Raw genomic sequence first — 22,695 nt, forward strand, 5'->3', positions numbered from 1 at the left:
TTTATTCAGTCACACACAGAGCCGGTTCCGGGAGAGACTCCGCACCGGGGCTCGGGGCCCGGCCCTGGGGCACCTCGGCTGTCCTACCCAGAGCCACGCTCGCCAGTCCGGCGTGGAACAGACACACGGTCGGTCCGTCAGGCTGCTGGAGAGCTGGGCTGCTATGTGCAGGCTGCCGCCAAAACCGAGGAGCCAGCTGCAGGACGCTAGAAGAGAGGAGAAAAGGGGCAGCCAGCTGGATGGGGGGGGCGGCGACGGCGAGCGAGAAAGCACGAGGCAAGGAAAGGGACGGCGAGTGAAGGACGGGGACAGGGAGCCTGACAGAGAGGGAGGAAGAAGCGGCAGGAAGAGAGGCAGCGGGACGGCGACCGACAAACCAGGCCGGGGAGCGGGACAGAGAGGCAGAAACGACCCTGGGCGGGCAGCGCCACGGCGAGGGAGGAAAAGAGAATAAGGGCAGGGAGCCGGACCGAGAGGTACGGCGAGGGACAGCGGCACGGGGAGCAGGACAGAGCAACAGAGAATAGAAAAAGGAAGCGGGAGCGTGAGAGAACCGGGCTGGGGAGCAGGGAGAAGGAGAGATAAAAGGAGAGAGCAACAGAGGGAAAGAGGACCGGGGAGCGGGACGCTGGGGCAGAGTGAGAAAAAGAGGGGCAGGGAGCAGGACAGAGGGGCAGAGGCAGGAGGAGGACAGAGGGACAGAGAGACAAAAGAGGGAGACGAGGACTGGGCAGAGGGGAGAGAAAGACGGGGGCAAGGAGCAGAGACACAAAGGTGCCAGGAAAAGGACGGTCAGATGGAGCGAGAAACAGGGTCGGGGAGCAGGACAAAAGGACAAAGAAAAAGGCGAGGAAGAAGGAAGGAAGGATAAAGGTGGGACAGGGAATGGGACATACGCAGTGAAACAAAGCAGAACAGAGAAGAGAGGACAGGGATTGAGGAACAGAGAGAGAGATGCAGGCTGGTACACAGAGACGGCGAAGGTAAGCAAAACCAGCGACAGGCAGGAGGACCTGGTTCTGACAACCCATCGCTCCCGGTGTCGCTTCCACGGCCTCAAAAAACGCGACGTGCCGCAAGACAAGAGAATGGGAGAGTGAAAGCAAAGGCACGGGAAACTTAACGCTCTTAGTAATTTCACTGAGCATCACAGCTTACAGTTACTCAATGTCTTCCGGTGTCACAGGGTGAGGTACAACTGATTTCGTCTCCATATCTCTGGACAGAGCTTTTCTCATATCTGTGGGGGGGGGGAAGAAAAAAAAAAAAGATATTCTAAGACGACAGTCCTTGCACAAAGCCACGTTCAGCGAATTCTCTAGTACAATAAGGTCGTTTCTAACCCAGAAGATTTCACAGAATCATAGAGTATCTCAAGTTGGAAGGGACCCATACGGATCGCCGAGACCAAGCCCCCGCTCCACGCGGGACTACCTAAAACTAAACCGTGCGACTAAGAGCATCGTTCAGACGCTCCTTGAACTCCTGACAGGCTCGGTGGCTGCGACCGCTTCCCTGGGGAGCCTGTTCCGTGACTGACCGACCGCCCTCTCAGTGAAAAGCCTTTTCCCAACGTCCGGTCTGAACTTGCCCTGACACAGCTTCGTCCCGTTTCCTCGGGTCCTAGTGCCGGTCACCGGAGAGAGCGGAGGTCAGCGCCTCCCCCTCCGCCGTCCCCCTCGAGGAAGGTGTAGACTGCGATGAGGTCACCCCTCGGCCTTCCCTTCTCCAAGCTGAACAAACCAAGTGACCTCAGCCGCTCCCCCTAAGTCTCGCCTCGGAGACCTCTCGCCATCTCGGTCGCCCTCCTCCGCGCACGCTCCGAGAGCGTTGTTCGGCGGCACCGCTCTCGACTGGAACCTAACGCTGCACGTAACTCAACTGAGCGGAAAGGAAATGACGGGCTGAAGGGACAAATACACGATTTAAGGCAGCCGCAACGATGGCAGATGTCTGTCCGTAGCCCTTCTATTTATTTCACAGCGCTCCTGCGTATCAAACGAACGGTACCAGAGCAGAAAAGGTATACGGCGTGGCCACGTTACCCCTCGGGGAGGACGGCGAAAGGAGAGAAGATCTAGAAAGAGGAAGCAGCTGGTACTTCGCTTTTGGTAACAGAATTAACATCAACACGTTCCTTCCCTTTGAAATTGAAAACGCCACCCAATTCTCTGCCACTGTTGACCACCGACACTTGTAAATTTCTAGTGAAACAGCTGAGGAAAACAAAGTTTCAGGTCCCTGGCTAGGGGAAGAAACCAGGCAAGCGCCGCCGTTCCTTCCCCCCGACAACACTAGCAAAAAAAAACAGCCGCTGGGGGCGAGCGTTCCTCCGAAAGAAAAATCAGGGGAGAAACCGCATTTTTATTTTCAGCTTACCTACAGGATAAATGTCTTTGTAGTTGCTACAAAACGTGTAAACTGCACAAAGATTAAGTTTTGTAACCGATCTAAGGTTCAGTACGAAAAACTACCTAAAGGAGTACGCAAAGTCCCACTCATCAACAATTATCTGACCCTGTTTCATATTAAAAAAAAAAAAAAAAAAAAAAAAAGTAACGCTAATCACACAGACAAGCCCAGGAACCCTCAACATGAGAATCTTTCCGTTCAGCCGGAGGCAGAACGAGTACTTACCACGGGCATCCTCATCTGGCTCTCCGCTGCTAGCAGAGCGGCACGCCAACGCTGTCCGGTACACGCCGTAGTACGCCTAGTTGCTTCTACGTATTTACCGCCGCCTGATTTGATACTCTCACAAAGAGATCGACGAAAAAGCCACCCTTTCTTTGAAAAAATAAAAACCAAAACCACACAGTTAAGGAACGGTAGGCGAACGTATTTCTAAATCATAACCCACGGCTTGCAGGCAGACCAAGAGCAGCTCTGACGATGCGGTACGCTCATCAAACATCTTTCACGCAGGAATAACAGATGTACTCCTTTACCACGGGACGCAGCCGGCACAGGGACAAATTTCATGCTGTTTTTGTCACACGACCGTCCTTCTGCACCAGCCAGTGGGTTCAGAATTAAGGACAGGACAGGCTAAACGCTCACACGAGCCTCCTATCCGTAAGAAACTATTAAAAATAGAAAAAAAAACTTCCACGTTTTAGATCGCGTTGCCTTAGGGACTGCCTCCTTCAAAGCCTGCCTGTTGGGGGGGGGGGTGGGGGGGCGCGTGTGCGCGCACGCACGCGCGTGAGGCGTGGAAATCGGTCGCAGAATTCAGTTGCCTAACGAGAGACGGCCCTTCTCCTCGCAAGGCAAACGTTTCAAAACGTCGTACTCTTTTCCGATTTTACCGGCTGGTACTGGGGTTGCCCTACCAGCATGAGTTGGGGACCCGTCCCTCTGGGTCCGTGCGACGCCAAATTAAATATTCTGCAAGTAACCGAGCAGGAGATGGAAAGTAAGCTAAGATGCTCTCTGCCGTACAACGTTTGTTCGCCATCGTCCCCGAGGGAATCGCACAAAGCCCACGCTTGCCGAACCGGTACGTCGGAGGCCCTACGGGAAACGGCGCTGACGTTTCGCCAAGCTCTTCTCCTGTCAAGAAGAGGACCTTTTCTGCGGCATCCCTATTGGCGTTCGGCCTGCTTTCGGCTCATTCTGGCAGGTCAGCTTTCAGAGAAAGCCTGAGATTTCAAACCGCCAAGCAACATTCACCATTCTTGCTCTCTGACTACGGGGAATTTCAGCGAATCGGAACGCTACTTGGAGCCACGTTCCGGGTCTGTTTCGCCGCAAACCAAATATCTAAGCCATGGACCGGGCGCCCGTAGAAAAATTACTTTAAAAGATTAAAGACAAGCACAGTACTCACTTTTCTGAAATTTCTTCCGGTAGCGCCATCAATTTAGCGGCCGAACCCAGCCGTTGAAATTCCGGTGCAACGGAGCGAGCAGGAACGTGTCCGTGCCGCTCTTCCCTGGCCACGGAGCCTTCCGCTCTACCCGTTACTGCGAACGTACGGAGCATCGGCGCAGCAGCACCTGTGGAATAACGCACCGCCCACAGCTATACAGAAGAAGAATCCGAGACGACGGTAGAAGACCCCAGACCAAAAGTCACCGCGGGACTAAGGGACGCGCGGACAGCGCGCGAGGGGCGGGTGTCCGGGACCCAAGCGTGGAACGGCCCCGGGATTTCTTTGTTCGGGGTCCCTCTCTTTGGAGGCGCCCCGCCCGGGCCGATCCCGCTGCTGCACCTTTCAGTTACGTTAATTATTTTACAAAATCCGACACCCGGAGACTGCTGCCGGAAGCCTCGGGTCGAGCCCGGAGGAGGAGGAGGAAGCGCGCCCGAGAAGAAGCGTGCGCGCGACACCGTGAACGGGGTGCGAACGCTGGGGCGGCAGCTGCTCCTCCTCAAACAGAGACAGAGAGAGAAAGAAGAGGGGGAAAGCCACAGGGTACAGAGGGCAGAAGTGGAAAAGAGGGGCCGGGAGCCGGACAGAGAGAGGTGGAGAAAGAGGCCGTCGGAAGGGAAGGGACGGGCTGCGGGGCAGAGGGGGACTTGCCGGCGCCAGGTTCGCGGTTCCACCCGATAATCGTAAAGGTCTCTGCCAACCTCGACGATTCGGTCGCTTTAAAAAACAATCGGGATCTCGAGGCGGACCGAGGGAGAGACGGAGAATATAAAAACGGTCGCGGCTAAGAGGGCAGGAGAGGGAGGAATCGCGAGACAGGGAGAGGCAAGCCGGGCAGGGGAAAAAGTCCCGACAGGCTTCTGCAGCGACAGGGAGGAATTGAAGATTCGAGAGAGGGAGCTGGACAGAGAGAGAGACGGGGAAAGGTAAGACGGTGGCGAGCTACCGGGCAGAGAAGCAGAGTTTAATGCCGGGGACCGGGAGAGGGACAGAGAGGGAAGGAGAAAGGAACGAAGGGACGGGCTGCGGGGCAGACAGGGAGGAAGGAAGGAAGGAAGAAAGAGGGACAGGGAGCCAGACGAACCGCGACGGGGAAAGCAAAAGGTACCGACGGGCTAGGAGGCAGAGAGGGGAGACTTTAGAAAAACAGGGACGGGGAGCGAGACGGAGCCAGACCGAAAAAAGGAACCATAGCGACGGGTGCCGGGACAGAGAGGCGGGCCTTCAAAACGAGGGGCAGGGAAGAGGCTCAAGAGGGACGGAGAAAGAGAGAGACTCACGACGACTCGCTACGGAGCCGAGAAGGAAGACCTCGAACAACAGGAACGAGGAGCCGCACAGAGAGAGCCGAAATACCGACGGGCTACAGGACCGAGGGGGAGGAATGCAGAAACAGTGGCTGGGGGCCGGACAGAGAGACAGGGAGAGAGAGAAGGAAACAATAGCCACGGGCTACGGGGCAGAGAGAGCGAGGACCTAAAAAAGGTGGGGACAGGCAGCCCGTCAGAGCGAGATGGAAAAAGAACATAGCGGGGAGCAGAAAGCAAACCAAAAAACCCCACAGCGGGGTGGGAAAGCGAGGGGGGCAGAGGAGGGCCCGCGACGCAGAGGAGAGGCGATGGGGCCCCGCGGGCCCAGGACTCACCGCAGCTCTGGCTCTCGGCGCTGCCGGGAGAGCTTGCCAGCGCAGACGCTTCTTTCTCCCGCTCTCCGCCTTTCCTTTGCTGTCACTCCGGTCGCTCGGCTGTCCTCCGCCTAAGAGAATACACGGGTGTCTTACAGCTCCGAGGAGACGAGTCTGCCTAGATGAGTAGCCTGCCTCCCTCCCTGCCTCCCTCGGTACGCGGCCGCACCGTGCTTTGGATTACGCGTGGCGACCCTGCGGTGCCCGTCGGCAGCCTGACCTGCCGCGGAGCGCAACGAGGGATCTTTCCTCACCCGGCGAGGCAGGCGCTCTCTTGCCTGCAGCGGGAGGCAGCTGCCGGCCGGAGAGCCTTCCATCTCTTCTTCTTCTTCTTCTTCTTCTTCACCTTTCTCTGGCCATTCCAGCTTCCCTTAGGGCAGCTCCTGTCCACGGCCGGTAAGCGCTCCGCCGCCTGTCCCTTTTCGCCCCCACGCCACGAGGCGAGCCAGGCCAGGCACAGGCGAGGCGGGTGCAGTCGACGGCATCCCCAAGGGAGGGACGGGCAACCACGTCCTCAGCGCGGCCTGGGAGAGGGAAAGAAAAAGCAGTGGCCGTTACTACCGGAGGTCGGCCCTGGCCGGAGACCCTCCTCCTTCTGCAGGGGCTTCCGGAGACGCCGCTCTTTCCCCGCGCTGCTGCTGCCGCTGCCGCCGCCGCCAGCACCCCTGTTCAGGAAGAAAGCGGCACAGGCGAGGGCCAGCTTGCCGCCTTCACGCCAGGGCTCGGGGGCGGCCTGGGGCTGCCGGACAGGCTTCCGGAGAGTCCGACCGGTAGCGCTCGTCTCGGGACACCGGGCAACGCCTCACCGCGCGCGCGCGCGCTCTCGTAGCACGGCCGCACCGCTGCTCGGGAGCGGCTGGAAGCCTGCAGAAAACCACTCGAAACCGGCAAAAAAACCCCAACCTCGCGCTCCTGCGAGAGCAAGTCGGGCTGTCCGGCAGCCACGTCCGCGAAAACGACGCCTCCCGGCACGCACTGGCAAGCGCCGCGTGGCAGCCATTAGAGTGCCGTAAGACTACACTTCCCGGCGTGCTCCGGGGAGCCAATATGGCCGACCAGCAGCCGCGTGCCCCAAGACTGCAACTCCCGGCGTGCCGCGGGAGGCAGCCTTCCACGCTTCCTGACCCTGCGGGGACACCGTCCCGTGCCCTCACCCCAAAGCCGACTCACCCGAAAGCCCCGCCGAGCCGCGACGGCAGCCCCGAGCTCCGCAGCGCGGCTCCGGGCTGGCGCCCCCCCCCCGCCTCCCCTCAGCCACCTCCGAAAGGCGCGGACGCCCGCCGGCTCCGGGCAGCCCCCGCCGCGCGGCTCCGGATGGTCTCCCCGCCCGGTTCCGACACGGCGCGCACCCCCCCCACCCGCCGCACGGCTCCGGGCAGCCCCCCTCCCCTCTGTGGCACGGACCCCGCCGCCCCCCCGCCCCCCCGCCTCTCCTCGGAGGCGGCACCGCTGCCGCCGCCCTCCTCGGGGCTTTCCCCGGGACCCGCCGGTCCGTCCCGCTGCCCCGCTCACCTTCTCCCTCCGTGCAGCCGCAGCCCGGCAACGCCTCCGCTCCTCCCTCGGCTCACAGCAGCCCCTGCACACCGGCTGCCGGCAGCCGGTTCCGGGGAGGGGGCGTGGCGCTGCACTGCGCATGCGCGGCGCTGCCGCTGCAGTACCGAAATTGGGTCCCTAGGCGGCAGCACCGAGCGAGCATGCGCTGTGCGATGCGTGAGGGGCGGGGCTTGGCGTGCGTCGGGGGCGGAGTTTGCGTGAGGGGCGGGGCTTGGCGTGCGTCGCGGGCGGAGTTTGCGTGAGGGGCGGAGTTTGCGTGAGGGGCGGGGCTTGGCGTGCGTCGGGGGCGGAGTTTGCGTGAGGGGCGGAGTTTGCGTCGGGGGCGGAGTTTGCGTGAGGGGCGGGGTTTGCGTCGCGGGCGGAGTTTGCGTGAGGGGCGGAGTTTGCGTCGGGGGCGGGGCTTGGCGTGCGTCGGGGGCGGAGTTTGCGTGAGGGGCGGAGTTAGCGTCGGGGGCGGAGTGTGCGTGAGGGGCGGGGCTTGGCGTGCGTCGGGGGCGGAGTTTGCGTGAGGGGCGGAGTTATCGTGAGGGGCGGAGTTTGGCATGCATCGGGGGCGGAGTTTGCGTGAGGGGCGGGGTGTGCGTGAGGGCCGGAGTTTGCGTCGGGGGCGGGGCTTGGCTTGCATCGGGGCGGAGTTTGCGCCGGGGGCGGAGTTTACGTCAGGGGCGGGGCTTGGCTTGCGTCGGGGGCGGAGTTTGCGTGAGGGGCGGAGTTTGCGTCGGGGGCGGGGCTTGGCGTGCGTCGGGGGCGGAGTTTGCGTGAGGGGCGGAGTTTGCGTAAGGGGCGGGGCTTGGCGTGCGTCGGGGGCGGAGTTTCCGTGAGGGGCGGGGCTTGGCGTGCGTCGGGGGCGGAGTTTGCGTGAGGGGCGGAGTTTGCATCGGGGGCGGGGCTTGGCTTGCATCGGGGCGGAGTTTACGTCAGGGGCGGGGCTTGGCGTGCGTCGGGGGCGGAGTTTGTGTGAGGGGCGGAGTTTGCGTGAGGGGCGGGGCTTGGCGTGCATCGGGGGCGGAGTTTGTGTGAGGGGCGGAGTTTGCGTGAGGGGCGGGGCTTGGCGTGCGTCGGGGGCGGAGTTTGCGTGAGGGGCGGAGTTTGCGTCGGGGGCGGGGCTTGGCGTGCGTCAGGGGCGGAGTTTGCGTGAGGGGCGGAGTTAGCATGAGGGGCGGAGTTTGCGTGAGGGGCAGGGCTTGGCATGCGTCAGGGGCGGAGTTTGTGTGAGGGGCGGAGGTATCGTGAGGGGCGGAGTTTGGCATGCATCAGGGCAGTGTTTGTGTGAGGGGCGGGGCTTGGCTTGCATCGGGGAGGAGTTTGCACCGGGGGCGGAGTTTGTGTGAGGGGCGGGGTTTGCGTGAGGGGCGGGGTTTGCACCGGGGTCGGAGTTTACGTCAGGGGCGGGGCTTGGCTTGCATCGGGGGCGGAGTTTGCATGAGGGGCGGAGTTTGCATCGGGGCGGGGCTTGGCGTGCACAGGGGCGGAGTTTGTGTGGGGGCGGAGTTTGCGTGAGGGGGGCTTGGCGTGCGTCAGGGCGGAGTTTGCCTGAGGGGCGGGGCTTGGCTTGCATCAGGGCGGAGTTTGTGCTGGGGCGGAGTTTCCATGAGGGGCGGGGCTTGGCATGCGTGAGGGGCGGAGTTTGCGTGGGGGGCCGGAGTTTGCAGGGGTGGGGGGGGGGCCGGAGTTTGGCATGGGTCAGGGGCGGAGCCAAGAAGCATCACTTTTGGATCCCGAGGATGCGAGCAATGTGACCTTGTTGAATACGTTAATACCCCCCCACACACCTCCTCCCCTGCCCTCCGTCACGGCCCCTCGCCCCCCCCGCAAAGGAAGCGCCAACGCAGCCGGCACGGCAAAAGAGACCGCAAGCGTTTATTCAGTCACACACAGAGCCGGTTCCGGGAGAGACTCCGCACCGGGGCTCGGGGCCCGGCCCTGGGGCACCTCGGCTGTCCTACCCAGAGCCACGCTCGCCAGTCCGGCGTGGAACAGACACACGGTCGGTCCGTCAGGCTGCTGGAGAGCTGGGCTGCTATGTGCAGGCTGCCGCCAAAACCGAGGAGCCAGCTGCAGGACGCTAGAAGAGAGGAGAAAAGGGGCAGCCAGCTGGATGGGGGGGGCGGCGACGGCGAGCGAGAAAGCACGAGGCAAGGAAAGGGACGGCGAGTGAAGGACGGGGACAGGGAGCCTGACAGAGAGGGAGGAAGAAGCGGCAGGAAGAGAGGCAGCGGGACGGCGACCGACAAACCAGGACGGGGAGCGGGACAGAGAGGCAGAAACGACCCTGGGCGGGCAGCGCCACGGCGAGGGAGGAAAAGAGAATAAGGGCAGGGAGCCGGACCGAGAGGTACGGCGAGGGACAGCGGCACGGGGAGCAGGACAGAGCAACAGAGAATAGAAAAAGGAAGCGGGAGCGTGAGAGAACCGGGCTGGGGAGCAGGGAGAAGGAGAGATAAAAGGAGAGAGCAACAGAGGGAAAGAGGACCGGGGAGCGGGACGCTGGGGCAGAGTGAGAAAAAGAGGGGCAGGGAGCAGGACAGAGGGGCAGAGGCAGGAGGAGGACAGAGGGACAGAGAGACAAAAGAGGGAGACGAGGACTGGGCAGAGGGGAGAGAAAGACGGGGGCAAGGAGCAGAGACACAAAGGTGCCAGGAAAAGGACGGTCAGATGGAGCGAGAAACAGGGTCGGGGAGCAGGACAAAAGGACAAAGAAAAAGGCGAGGAAGAAGGAAGGAAGGATAAAGGTGGGACAGGGAATGGGACATACGCAGTGAAACAAAGCAGAACAGAGAAGAGAGGACAGGGATTGAGGAACAGAGAGAGAGATGCAGGCTGGTACACAGAGACGGCGAAGGTAAGCAAAACCAGCGACAGGCAGGAGGACCTGGTTCTGACAACCCATCGCTCCCGGTGTCGCTTCCACGGCCTCAAAAAACGCGACGTGCCGCAAGACAAGAGAATGGGAGAGTGAAAGCAAAGGCACGGGAAACTTAACGCTCTTAGTAATTTCACTGAGCATCACAGCTTACAGTTACTCAATGTCTTCCGGTGTCACAGGGTGAGGTACAACTGATTTCGTCTCCATATCTCTGGACAGAGCTTTTCTCATATCTGTGGGGGGGGGGAAGAAAAAAAAAAAAGATATTCTAAGACGACAGTCCTTGCACAAAGCCACGTTCAGCGAATTCTCTAGTACAATAAGGTCGTTTCTAACCCAGAAGATTTCACAGAATCATAGAGTATCTCAAGTTGGAAGGGACCCATACGGATCGCCGAGACCAAGCCCCCGCTCCACGCGGGACTACCTAAAACTAAACCGTGCGACTAAGAGCATCGTTCAGACGCTCCTTGAACTCCTGACAGGCTCGGTGGCTGCGACCGCTTCCCTGGGGAGCCTGTTCCGTGACTGACCGACCGCCCTCTCAGTGAAAAGCCTTTTCCCAACGTCCGGTCTGAACTTGCCCTGACACAGCTTCGTCCCGTTTCCTCGGGTCCTAGTGCCGGTCACCGGAGAGAGCGGAGGTCAGCGCCTCCCCCTCCGCCGTCCCCCTCGAGGAAGGTGTAGACTGCGATGAGGTCACCCCTCGGCCTTCCCTTCTCCAAGCTGAACAAACCAAGTGACCTCAGCCGCTCCCCCTAAGTCTCGCCTCGGAGACCTCTCGCCATCTCGGTCGCCCTCCTCCGCGCACGCTCCGAGAGCGTTGTTCGGCGGCACCGCTCTCGACTGGAACCTAACGCTGCACGTAACTCAACTGAGCGGAAAGGAAATGACCGGCTGAAGGGACAAATACACGATTTAAGGCAGCCGCAACGATGGCAGATGTCTGTCCGTAGCCCTTCTATTTATTTCACAGCGCTCCTGCGTATCAAACGAACGGTACCAGAGCAGAAAAGGTATACGGCGTGGCCACGTTACCCCTCGGGGAGGACGGCGAAAGGAGAGAAGATCTAGAAAGAGGAAGCAGCTGGTACTTCGCTTTTGGTAACAGAATTAACATCAACACGTTCCTTCCCTTTGAAATTGAAAACGCCACCCAATTCTCTGCCACTGTTGACCACCGACACTTGTAAATTTCTAGTGAAACAGCTGAGGAAAACAAAGTTTCAGGTCCCTGGCTAGGGGAAGAAACCAGGCAAGCGCCGCCGTTCCTTCCCCCCGACAACACTAGCAAAAAAAAACAGCCGCTGGGGGCGAGCGTTCCTCCGAAAGAAAAATCAGGGGAGAAACCGCATTTTTATTTTCAGCTTACCTACAGGATAAATGTCTTTGTAGTTGCTACAAAACGTGTAAACTGCACAAAGATTAAGTTTTGTAACCGATCTAAGGTTCAGTACGAAAAACTACCTAAAGGAGTACGCAAAGTCCCACTCATCAACAATTATCTGACCCTGTTTCATATTAAAAAAAAAAAAAAAAAAAAAAAAGTAACGCTAATCACACAGACAAGCCCAGGAACCCTCAACATGAGAATCTTTCCGTTCAGCCGGAGGCAGAACGAGTACTTACCACGGGCATCCTCATCTGGCTCTCCGCTGCTAGCAGAGCGGCACGCCAACGCTGTCCGGTACACGCCGTAGTACGCCTAGTTGCTTCTACGTATTTACCGCCGCCTGATTTGATACTCTCACAAAGAGATCGACGAAAAAGCCACCCTTTCTTTGAAAAAATAAAAACCAAAACCACACAGTTAAGGAACGGTAGGCGAACGTATTTCTAAATCATAACCCACGGCTTGCAGGCAGACCAAGAGCAGCTCTGACGATGCGGTACGCTCATCAAACATCTTTCACGCAGGAATAACAGATGTACTCCTTTACCACGGGACGCAGCCGGCACAGGGACAAATTTCATGCTGTTTTTGTCACACGACCGTCCTTCTGCACCAGCCAGTGGGTTCAGAATTAAGGACAGGACAGGCTAAACGCTCACACGAGCCTCCTATCCGTAAGAAACTATTAAAAATAGAAAAAAAAACTTCCACGTTTTAGATCGCGTTGCCTTAGGGACTGCCTCCTTCAAAGCCTGCCTGTTGGGGGGGGGGGTGGGGGGGCGCGTGTGCGCGCACGCACGCGCGTGAGGCGTGGAAATCGGTCGCAGAATTCAGTTGCCTAACGAGAGACGGCCCTTCTCCTCGCAAGGCAAACGTTTCAAAACGTCGTACTCTTTTCCGATTTTACCGGCTGGTACTGGGGTTGCCCTACCAGCATGAGTTGGGGACCCGTCCCTCTGGGTCCGTGCGACGCCAAATTAAATATTCTGCAAGTAACCGAGCAGGAGATGGAAAGTAAGCTAAGATGCTCTCTGCCGTACAACGTTTGTTCGCCATCGTCCCCGAGGGAATCGCACAAAGCCCACGCTTGCCGAACCGGTACGTCGGAGGCCCTACGGGAAACGGCGCTGACGTTTCGCCAAGCTCTTCTCCTGTCAAGAAGAGGACCTTTTCTGCGGCATCCCTATTGGCGTTCGGCCTGCTTTCGGCTCATTCTGGCAGGTCAGCTTTCAGAGAAAGCCTGAGATTTCAAACCGCCAAGCAACATTCACCATTCTTGCTCTCTGACTACGGGGAATTTCAGCGAATCGGAACGCTACTTGGAGCCACGTTCCGGGTCTGTTTCGCCGCAAACCAAATATCTAAGCCATGGACCGGGCGCCCGTAGAAAAATTACTTTAAAAGATTAAAGACAAGCACAGTACTCACTTTTCTGAAATTTCTTCCGGTAGCGCCATCAATTTAGCGGCCGAACCCAGCCGTTGAAATTCCGGTGCAACGGAGCGAGCAGGAACGTGTCCGTGCCGCTCTTCCCTGGCCACGGAGCCTTCCGCTCTACCCGTTACTGCGAACGTACGGAGCATCGGCGCAGCAGCACCTGTGGAATAACGCACCGCCCACAGCTATACAGAAGAAGAATCCGAGACGACGGTAGAAGACCCCAGACCAAAAGTCACCGCGGGACTAAGGGACGCGCGGACAGCGCGCGAGGGGCGGGTGTCCGGGACCCAAGCGTGGAACGGCCCCGGGATTTCTTTGTTCGGGGTCCCTCTCTTTGGAGGCGCCCCGCCCGGGCCGATCCCGCTGCTGCACCTTTCAGTTACGTTAATTATTTTACAAAATCCGACACCCGGAGACTGCTGCCGGAAGCCTCGGGTCGAGCCCGGAGGAGGAGGAGGAAGCGCGCCCGAGAAGAAGCGTGCGCGCGACACCGTGAACGGGGTGCGAACGCTGGGGCGGCAGCTGCTCCTCCTCAAACAGAGACAGAGAGAGAAAGAAGAGGGGGAAAGCCACAGGGTACAGAGGGCAGAAGTGGAAAAGAGGGGCCGGGAGCCGGACAGAGAGAGGTGGAGAAAGAGGCCGTCGGAAGGGAAGGGACGGGCTGCGGGGCAGAGGGGGACTTGCCGGCGCCAGGTTCGCGGTTCCACCCGATAATCGTAAAGGTCTCTGCCAACCTCGACGATTCGGTCGCTTTAAAAAACAATCGGGATCTCGAGGCGGACCGAGGGAGAGACGGAGAATATAAAAACGGTCGCGGCTAAGAGGGCAGGAGAGGGAGGAATCGCGAGACAGGGAGAGGCAAGCCGGGCAGGGGAAAAAGTCCCGACAGGCTTCTGCAGCGACAGGGAGGAATTGAAGATTCGAGAGAGGGAGCTGGACAGAGAGAGAGACGGGGAAAGGTAAGACGGTGGCGAGCTACCGGGCAGAGAAGCAGAGTTTAATGCCGGGGACCGGGAGAGGGACAGAGAGGGAAGGAGAAAGGAACGAAGGGACGGGCTGCGGGGCAGACAGGGAGGAAGGAAGGAAGGAAGAAAGAGGGACAGGGAGCCAGACGAACCGCGACGGGGAAAGCAAAAGGTACCGACGGGCTAGGAGGCAGAGAGGGGAGACTTTAGAAAAACAGGGACGGGGAGCGAGACGGAGCCAGACCGAAAAAAGGAACCATAGCGACGGGTGCCGGGACAGAGAGGCGGGCCTTCAAAACGAGGGGCAGGGAAGAGGCTCAAGAGGGACGGAGAAAGAGAGAGACTCACGACGACTCGCTACGGAGCCGAGAAGGAAGACCTCGAACAACAGGAACGAGGAGCCGCACAGAGAGAGCCGAAATACCGACGGGCTACAGGACCGAGGGGGAGGAATGCAGAAACAGTGGCTGGGGGCCGGACAGAGAGACAGGGAGAGAGAGAAGGAAACAATAGCCACGGGCTACGGGGCAGAGAGAGCGAGGACCTAAAAAAGGTGGGGACAGGCAGCCCGTCAGAGCGAGATGGAAAAAGAACATAGCGGGGAGCAGAAAGCAAACCAAAAAACCCCACAGCGGGGTGGGAAAGCGAGGGGGGCAGAGGAGGGCCCGCGACGCAGAGGAGAGGCGATGGGGCCCCGCGGGCCCAGGACTCACCGCAGCTCTGGCTCTCGGCGCTGCCGGGAGAGCTTGCCAGCGCAGACGCTTCTTTCTCCCGCTCTCCGCCTTTCCTTTGCTGTCACTCCGGTCGCTCGGCTGTCCTCCGCCTAAGAGAATACACGGGTGTCTTACAGCTCCGAGGAGACGAGTCTGCCTAGATGAGTAGCCTGCCTCCCTCCCTGCCTCCCTCGGTACGCGGCCGCACCGTGCTTTGGATTACGCGTGGCGACCCTGCGGTGCCCGTCGGCAGCCTGACCTGCCGCGGAGCGCAACGAGGGATCTTTCCTCACCCGGCGAGGCAGGCGCTCTCTTGCCTGCAGCGGGAGGCAGCTGCCGGCCGGAGAGCCTTCCATCTCTTCTTCTTCTTCTTCTTCTTCTTCACCTTTCTCTGGCCATTCCAGCTTCCCTTAGGGCAGCTCCTGTCCACGGCCGGTAAGCGCTCCGCCGCCTGTCCCTTTTCGCCCCCACGCCACGAGGCGAGCCAGGCCAGGCACAGGCGAGGCGGGTGCAGTCGACGGCATCCCCAAGGGAGGGACGGGCAACCACGTCCTCAGCGCGGCCTGGGAGAGGGAAAGAAAAAGCAGTGGCCGTTACTACCGGAGGTCGGCCCTGGCCGGAGACCCTCCTCCTTCTGCAGGGGCTTCCGGAGACGCCGCTCTTTCCCCGCGCTGCTGCTGCCGCTGCCGCCGCCGCCAGCACCCCTGTTCAGGAAGAAAGCGGCACAGGCGAGGGCCAGCTTGCCGCCTTCACGCCAGGGCTCGGGGGCGGCCTGGGGCTGCCGGACAGGCTTCCGGAGAGTCCGACCGGTAGCGCTCGTCTCGGGACACCGGGCAACGCCTCACCGCGCGCGCGCGCGCTCTCGTAGCACGGCCGCACCGCTGCTCGGGAGCGGCTGGAAGCCTGCAGAAAACCACTCGAAACCGGCAAAAAAACCCCAACCTCGCGCTCCTGCGAGAGCAAGTCGGGCTGTCCGGCAGCCACGTCCGCGAAAACGACGCCTCCCGGCACGCACTGGCAAGCGCCGCGTGGCAGCCATTAGAGTGCCGTAAGACTACACTTCCCGGCGTGCTCCGGGGAGCCAATATGGCCGACCAGCAGCCGCGTGCCCCAAGACTGCAACTCCCGGCGTGCCGCGGGAGGCAGCCTTCCACGCTTCCTGACCCTGCGGGGACACCGTCCCGTGCCCTCACCCCAAAGCCGACTCACCCGAAAGCCCCGCCGAGCCGCGACGGCAGCCCCGAGCTCCGCAGCGCGGCTCCGGGCTGGCGCCCCCCCCCCCCCGCCTCCCCTCAGCCACCTCCGAAAGGCGCGGACGCCCGCCGGCTCCGGGCAGCCCCCGCCGCGCGGCTCCGGATGGTCTCCCCGCCCGGTTCCGACACGGCGCGCACCCCCCCCACCCGCCGCACGGCTCCGGGCAGCCCCCCTCCCCTCTGTGGCACGGACCCCGCCGCCCCCCCGCCCCCCCGCCTCTCCTCGGAGGCGGCACCGCTGCCGCCGCCCTCCTCGGGGCTTTCCCCGGGACCCGCCGGTCCGTCCCGCTGCCCCGCTCACCTTCTCCCTCCGTGCAGCCGCAGCCCGGCAACGCCTCCGCTCCTCCCTCGGCTCACAGCAGCCCCTGCACACCGGCTGCCGGCAGCCGGTTCCGGGGAGGGGGCGTGGCGCTGCACTGCGCATGCGCGGCGCAGCCGCTGCAGTACCGAAATTGGGTCGCTGGGCGGCAGCACCGAGCGAGCATGCGCTGTGCGATGCGTGAGGGGCGGGGCTTGGCGTGCGTCGGGGGCGGAGTTTGCGTGAGGGGCGGGGCTTGGCGTGCGTCGCGGGGCGGAGTTTGCGTGAGGGGCGGAGTTTGCGTGAGGGGCGGGGCTTGGCGTGCGTCGGGGGCGGAGTTTGCGTGAGGGGCGGGGCTTGGCGTGCGTCGGGGGCGGAGTTTGCGTGAGGGGCGGGGCTTGGCGTGCGTCGCGGGCGGAGTTTGCGTCGGGGGCGGAGTTTGCGTGGGGGGCGGGGCTTGGCGTGCGTCGGGGGCGGAGTTTGCGTGAGGGGCGGAGTTAGCGTCGGGGGCGGAGTGTGCGTGAGGGGCGGGGCTTGGCGTGCGTCGGGGGCGGAGTTTGCGTGAGGGGCGGAGTTATCGTGAGGGGCGGAGTTTGGCATGCATCGGGGCGGAGTTTGCGTGAGGGGCGGGGCTTGGCGTGAGGGCCGGAGTTTGCGTCGGGGGCGGGGCTTGGCTTGCATCGGGGCGGAGTTTGCGCCGGGGGCGGAGTTTGCATCAGGGGCGGGGCTTGGCTTGCGTCGGGGGCGGAGTTTGCGTGAGGGGCGGAGTTTGCGTGAGGGGCGGGGCTTGGCATGCCTCGGGGGCGGAGTTTGCGTGAGGGGCGGGGCTTGGCGTGCGTCGGGGGCGGAGTTTGCGTGAGGGGCGGGGTTTGCGTCGGGGGCGGGGCTTGGCTTGCATCGGGGCGGAGTTTGCGTCAGGGGCGGGGCTTGGCGTGCGTCGGGGGCGGAGTTTGTGTGAGGGGCGGAGTTTGCGTGAGGGGCGGGGCTTGGCGTGCATCGGGGGCGGAGTTTGCGTGAGGGGCGGGGCTTGGCGTGCGTCGGGGGCGGAGTTTGCGTGAGGGGCGGGGCTTGGCGTGCGTCGGGGGCGGAGTTTGCGTGAGGGGCGGAGTTTGCGTCGGGGGCGGGGCTTGGCGTGCATCGGGGGCGGAGTTTGCGTGAGGGGCGGAGTTAGCGTGAGGGGCGGAGTTTGCGTGAGGGGCAGGGCTTGGCATGCGTCAGGGGCGGAGTTTGTGTGAGGGGCGGAGGTATCGTGAGGGGCGGAGTTTGGCATGCATCAGGGCAGTGTTTGTGTGAGGGGCGGGGCTTGGCTTGCATCGGGGAGGAGTTTGCACCGGGGGCGGAGTTTGTGTGAGGGGCGGGGTTTGCGTGAGGGGCGGGGTTTGCACCGGGGGCGGAGTTTACGTCAGGGGCGGGGCTTGGCTTGCATCGGGGGCGGAGTTTGCATGAGGGGCGGAGTTTGCATCGGGGCGGGGCTTGGCGTGCACAGGGGCGGAGTTTGTGTGGGGGCGGAGTTTGCGTGAGGGGGGCTTGGCGTGCGTCAGGGCGGAGTTTGCCTGAGGGGCGGGGCTTGGCTTGCATCAGGGCGGAGTTTGTGCTGGGGCGGAGTTTCCATGAGGGGCGGGGCTTGGCATGCGTGAGGGGCGGAGTTTGCGTGGGGGGCCGGAGTTTGCAGGGGTGGGGGGGGGGCCGGAGTTTGGCATGGGTCAGGGGCGGAGCCAAGAAGCATCACTTTTGGATCCCGAGGATGCGAGCAATGTGACCTTGTTGAATACGTTAATACCCCCCCACACACCTCCTCCCCTGCCCTCCGTCACGGCCCCTCGCCCCCCCCGCAAAGGAAGCGCCAACGCAGCCGGCACGGCAAAAGAGACCGCAAGCGTTTATTCAGTCACACACAGAGCCGGTTCCGGGAGAGACTCCGCACCGGGGCTCGGGGCCCGGCCCTGGGGCACCTCGGCTGTCCTACCCAGAGCCACGCTCGCCAGTCCGGCGTGGAACAGACACACGGTCGGTCCGTCAGGCTGCTGGAGAGCTGGGCTGCTATGTGCAGGCTGCCGCCAAAACCGAGGAGCCAGCTGCAGGACGCTAGAAGAGAGGAGAAAAGGGGCAGCCAGCTGGATGGGGGGGGCGGCGACGGCGAGCGAGAAAGCACGAGGCAAGGAAAGGGACGGCGAGTGAAGGACGGGGACAGGGAGCCTGACAGAGAGGGAGGAAGAAGCGGCAGGAAGAGAGGCAGCGGGACGGCGACCGACAAACCAGGACGGGGAGCGGGACAGAGAGGCAGAAACGACCCTGGGCGGGCAGCGCCACGGCGAGGGAGGAAAAGAGAATAAGGGCAGGGAGCCGGACCGAGAGGTACGGCGAGGGACAGCGGCACGGGGAGCAGGACAGAGCAACAGAGAATAGAAAAAGGAAGCGGGAGCGTGAGAGAACCGGGCTGGGGAGCAGGGAGAAGGAGAGATAAAAGGAGAGAGCAACAGAGGGAAAGAGGACCGGGGAGCGGGACGCTGGGGCAGAGTGAGAAAAAGAGGGGCAGGGAGCAGGACAGAGGGGCAGAGGCAGGAGGAGGACAGAGGGACAGAGAGACAAAAGAGGGAGACGAGGACTGGGCAGAGGGGAGAGAAAGACGGGGGCAAGGAGCAGAGACACAAAGGTGCCAGGAAAAGGACGGTCAGATGGAGCGAGAAACAGGGTCGGGGAGCAGGACAAAAGGACAAAGAAAAAGGCGAGGAAGAAGGAAGGAAGGATAAAGGTGGGACAGGGAATGGGACATACGCAGTGAAACAAAGCAGAACAGAGAAGAGAGGACAGGGATTGAGGAACAGAGAGAGAGATGCAGGCTGGTACACAGAGACGGCGAAGGTAAGCAAAACCAGCGACAGGCAGGAGGACCTGGTTCTGACAACCCATCGCTCCCGGTGTCGCTTCCACGGCCTCAAAAAACGCGACGTGCCGCAAGACAAGAGAATGGGAGAGTGAAAGCAAAGGCACGGGAAACTTAACGCTCTTAGTAATTTCACTGAGCATCACAGCTTACAGTTACTCAATGTCTTCCGGTGTCACAGGGTGAGGTACAACTGATTTCGTCTCCATATCTCTGGACAGAGCTTTTCTCATATCTGGGGGGGGGGGGGAAGAAAAAAAAAAAAAAGATATTCTAAGACGACAGTCCTTGCACAAAGCCACGTTCAGCGAATTCTCTAGTACAATAAGGTCGTTTCTAACCCAGAAGATTTCACAGAATCATAGAGTATCTCAAGTTGGAAGGGACCCATACGGATCGCCGAGACCAAGCCCCCGCTCCACGCGGGACTACCTAAAACTAAACCGTGCGACTAAGAGCATCGTTCAGACGCTCCTTGAACTCCTGACAGGCTCGGTGGCTGCGACCGCTTCCCTGGGGAGCCTGTTCCGTGACTGACCGACCGCCCTCTCAGTGAAAAGCCTTTTCCCAACGTCCGGTCTGAACTTGCCCTGACACAGCTTCGTCCCGTTTCCTCGGGTCCTAGTGCCGGTCACCGGAGAGAGCGGAGGTCAGCGCCTCCCCCTCCGCCGTCCCCCTCGAGGAAGGTGTAGACTGCGATGAGGTCACCCCTCGGCCTTCCCTTCTCCAAGCTGAACAAACCAAGTGACCTCAGCCGCTCCCCCTAAGTCTCGCCTCGGAGACCTCTCGCCATCTCGGTCGCCCTCCTCCGCGCACGCTCCGAGAGCGTTGTTCGGCGGCACCGCTCTCGACTGGAACCTAACGCTGCACGTAACTCAACTGAGCGGAAAGGAAATGACCGGCTGAAGGGACAAATACACGATTTAAGGCAGCCGCAACGATGGCAGATGTCTGTCCGTAGCCCTTCTATTTATTTCACAGCGCTCCTGCGTATCAAACGAACGGTACCAGAGCAGAAAAGGTATACGGCGTGGCCACGTTACCCCTCGGGGAGGACGGCGAAAGGAGAGAAGATCTAGAAAGAGGAAGCAGCTGGTACTTCGCTTTTGGTAACAGAATTAACATCAACACGTTCCTTCCCTTTGAAATTGAAAACGCCACCCAATTCTCTGCCACTGTTGACCACCGACACTTGTAAATTTCTAGTGAAACAGCTGAGGAAAACAAAGTTTCAGGTCCCTGGCTAGGGGAAGAAACCAGGCAAGCGCCGCCGTTCCTTCCCCCCGACAACACTAGCAAAAAAAAACAGCCGCTGGGGGCGAGCGTTCCTCCGAAAGAAAAATCAGGGGAGAAACCGCATTTTTATTTTCAGCTTACCTACAGGATAAATGTCTTTGTAGTTGCTACAAAACGTGTAAACTGCACAAAGATTAAGTTTTGTAACCGATCTAAGGTTCAGTACGAAAAACTACCTAAAGGAGTACGCAAAGTCCCACTCATCAACAATTATCTGACCCTGTTTCATATTAAAAAAAAAAAAAAAAAAAAAAAAGTAACGCTAATCACACAGACAAGCCCAGGAACCCTCAACATGAGAATCTTTCCGTTCAGCCGGAGGCAGAACGAGTACTTACCACGGGCATCCTCATCTGGCTCTCCGCTGCTAGCAGAGCGGCACGCCAACGCTGTCCGGTACACGCCGTAGTACGCCTAGTTGCTTCTACGTATTTACCGCCGCCTGATTTGATACTCTCACAAAGAGATCGACGAAAAAGCCACCCTTTCTTTGAAAAAATAAAAACCAAAACCACACAGTTAAGGAACGGTAGGCGAACGTATTTCTAAATCATAACCCACGGCTTGCAGGCAGACCAAGAGCAGCTCTGACGATGCGGTACGCTCATCAAACATCTTTCACGCAGGAATAACAGATGTACTCCTTTACCACGGGACGCAGCCGGCACAGGGACAAATTTCATGCTGTTTTTGTCACACGACCGTCCTTCTGCACCAGCCAGTGGGTTCAGAATTAAGGACAGGACAGGCTAAACGCTCACACGAGCCTCCTATCCGTAAGAAACTATTAAAAATAGAAAAAAAAACTTCCACGTTTTAGATCGCGTTGCCTTAGGGACTGCCTCCTTCAAAGCCTGCCTGTTGGGGGGGGGGTGGGGGGGGCGCGTGTGCGCGCACGCACGCGCGTGAGGCGTGGAAATCGGTCGCAGAATTCAGTTGCCTAACGAGAGACGGCCCTTCTCCTCGCAAGGCAAACGTTTCAAAACGTCGTACTCTTTTCCGATTTTACCGGCTGGTACTGGGGTTGCCCTACCAGCATGAGTTGGGGACCCGTCCCTCTGGGTCCGTGCGACGCCAAATTAAATATTCTGCAAGTAACCGAGCAGGAGATGGAAAGTAAGCTAAGATGCTCTCTGCCGTACAACGTTTGTTCGCCATCGTCCCCGAGGGAATCGCACAAAGCCCACGCTTGCCGAACCGGTACGTCGGAGGCCCTACGGGAAACGGCGCTGACGTTTCGCCAAGCTCTTCTCCTGTCAAGAAGAGGACCTTTTCTGCGGCATCCCTATTGGCGTTCGGCCTGCTTTCGGCTCATTCTGGCAGGTCAGCTTTCAGAGAAAGCCTGAGATTTCAAACCGCCAAGCAACATTCACCATTCTTGCTCTCTGACTACGGGGAATTTCAGCGAATCGGAACGCTACTTGGAGCCACGTTCCGGGTCTGTTTCGCCGCAAACCAAATATCTAAGCCATGGACCAGGCGCCCGTAGAAAAATTACTTTAAAAGATTAAAGACAAGCACAGTACTCACTTTTCTGAAATTTCTTCCGGTAGCGCCATCAATTTAGCGGCCGAACCCAGCCGTTGAAATTCCGGTGCAACGGAGCGAGCAGGAACGTGTCCGTGCCGCTCTTCCCTGGCCACGGAGCCTTCCGCTCTACCCGTTACTGCGAACGTACGGAGCATCGGCGCAGCAGCACCTGTGGAATAACGCACCGCCCACAGCTATACAGAAGAAGAATCCGAGACGACGGTAGAAGACCCCAGACCAAAAGTCACCGCGGGACTAAGGGACGCGCGGACAGCGCGCGAGGGGCGGGTGTCCGGGACCCAAGCGTGGAACGGCCCCGGGATTTCTTTGTTCGGGGTCCCTCTCTTTGGAGGCGCCCCGCCCGGGCCGATCCCGCTGCTGCACCTTTCAGTTACGTTAATTATTTTACAAAATCCGACACCCGGAGACTGCTGCCGGAAGCCTCGGGTCGAGCCCGGAGGAGGAGGAGGAAGCCCGCCCGAGAAGAAGCGTGCGCGCGACACCGTGAACGGGGTGCGAACGCTGGGGCGGCAGCTGCTCCTCCTCAAACAGAGACAGAGAGAGAAAGAAGAGGGGGAAAGCCACAGGGTACAGAGGGCAGAAGTGGAAAAGAGGGGCCGGGAGCCGGACAGAGAGAGGTGGAGAAAGAGGCCGTCGGAAGGGAAGGGACGGGCTGCGGGGCAGAGGGGGACTTGCCGGCGCCAGGTTCGCGGTTCCACCCGATAATCGTAAAGGTCTCTGCCAACCTCGACGATTCGGTCGCTTTAAAAAACAATCGGGATCTCGAGGCGGACCGAGGGAGAGACGGAGAATATAAAAACGGTCGCGGCTAAGAGGGCAGAGAGGGAGGAATCGCGAGACAGGGAGAGGCAAGCCGGGCAGGGGAAAAAGTCCCGACAGGCTTCTGCAGCGACAGGGAGGAATTGAAGATTCGAGAGAGGGAGC

General features: G+C 60.4%; 3 long non-coding RNA genes across 3 annotated transcripts; all 3 read right to left on the reverse strand.

Annotated features, from left to right (window-relative positions):
• Positions 1–576: 576 nt before the first annotated feature.
• On the reverse strand, positions 577–6,660 carry LOC129200954 (uncharacterized). The gene is made up of 5 exons (XR_008575174.1): positions 5,813–6,660; positions 5,520–5,629; positions 3,830–3,998; positions 2,638–2,787; positions 577–1,240 (listed from the first exon to the last, which is right to left on the reverse strand). It is a non-coding gene; the product is annotated as an uncharacterized LOC129200954 (long non-coding RNA).
• Positions 6,661–9,542: 2,882 nt separating this feature from the next.
• Positions 9,543–15,630, reverse strand: LOC129200955 (uncharacterized). The gene is made up of 5 exons (XR_008575175.1): positions 14,783–15,630; positions 14,490–14,599; positions 12,800–12,968; positions 11,608–11,757; positions 9,543–10,211 (listed from the first exon to the last, which is right to left on the reverse strand). It is a non-coding gene; the product is annotated as an uncharacterized LOC129200955 (long non-coding RNA).
• Positions 15,631–18,462: 2,832 nt separating this feature from the next.
• LOC129200956 (uncharacterized) lies at positions 18,463–22,039 on the reverse strand. The gene is made up of 3 exons (XR_008575176.1): positions 21,751–22,039; positions 20,559–20,708; positions 18,463–19,159 (listed from the first exon to the last, which is right to left on the reverse strand). It is a non-coding gene; the product is annotated as an uncharacterized LOC129200956 (long non-coding RNA).
• Between the last annotated feature and the right edge of the window lie 656 nt (positions 22,040–22,695).

This window comes from Grus americana, unplaced genomic scaffold, assembly GCF_028858705.1.
Source record: "Grus americana isolate bGruAme1 unplaced genomic scaffold, bGruAme1.mat scaffold_699, whole genome shotgun sequence".
Lineage (NCBI taxonomy): Eukaryota > Metazoa > Chordata > Aves > Gruiformes > Gruidae > Grus > Grus americana.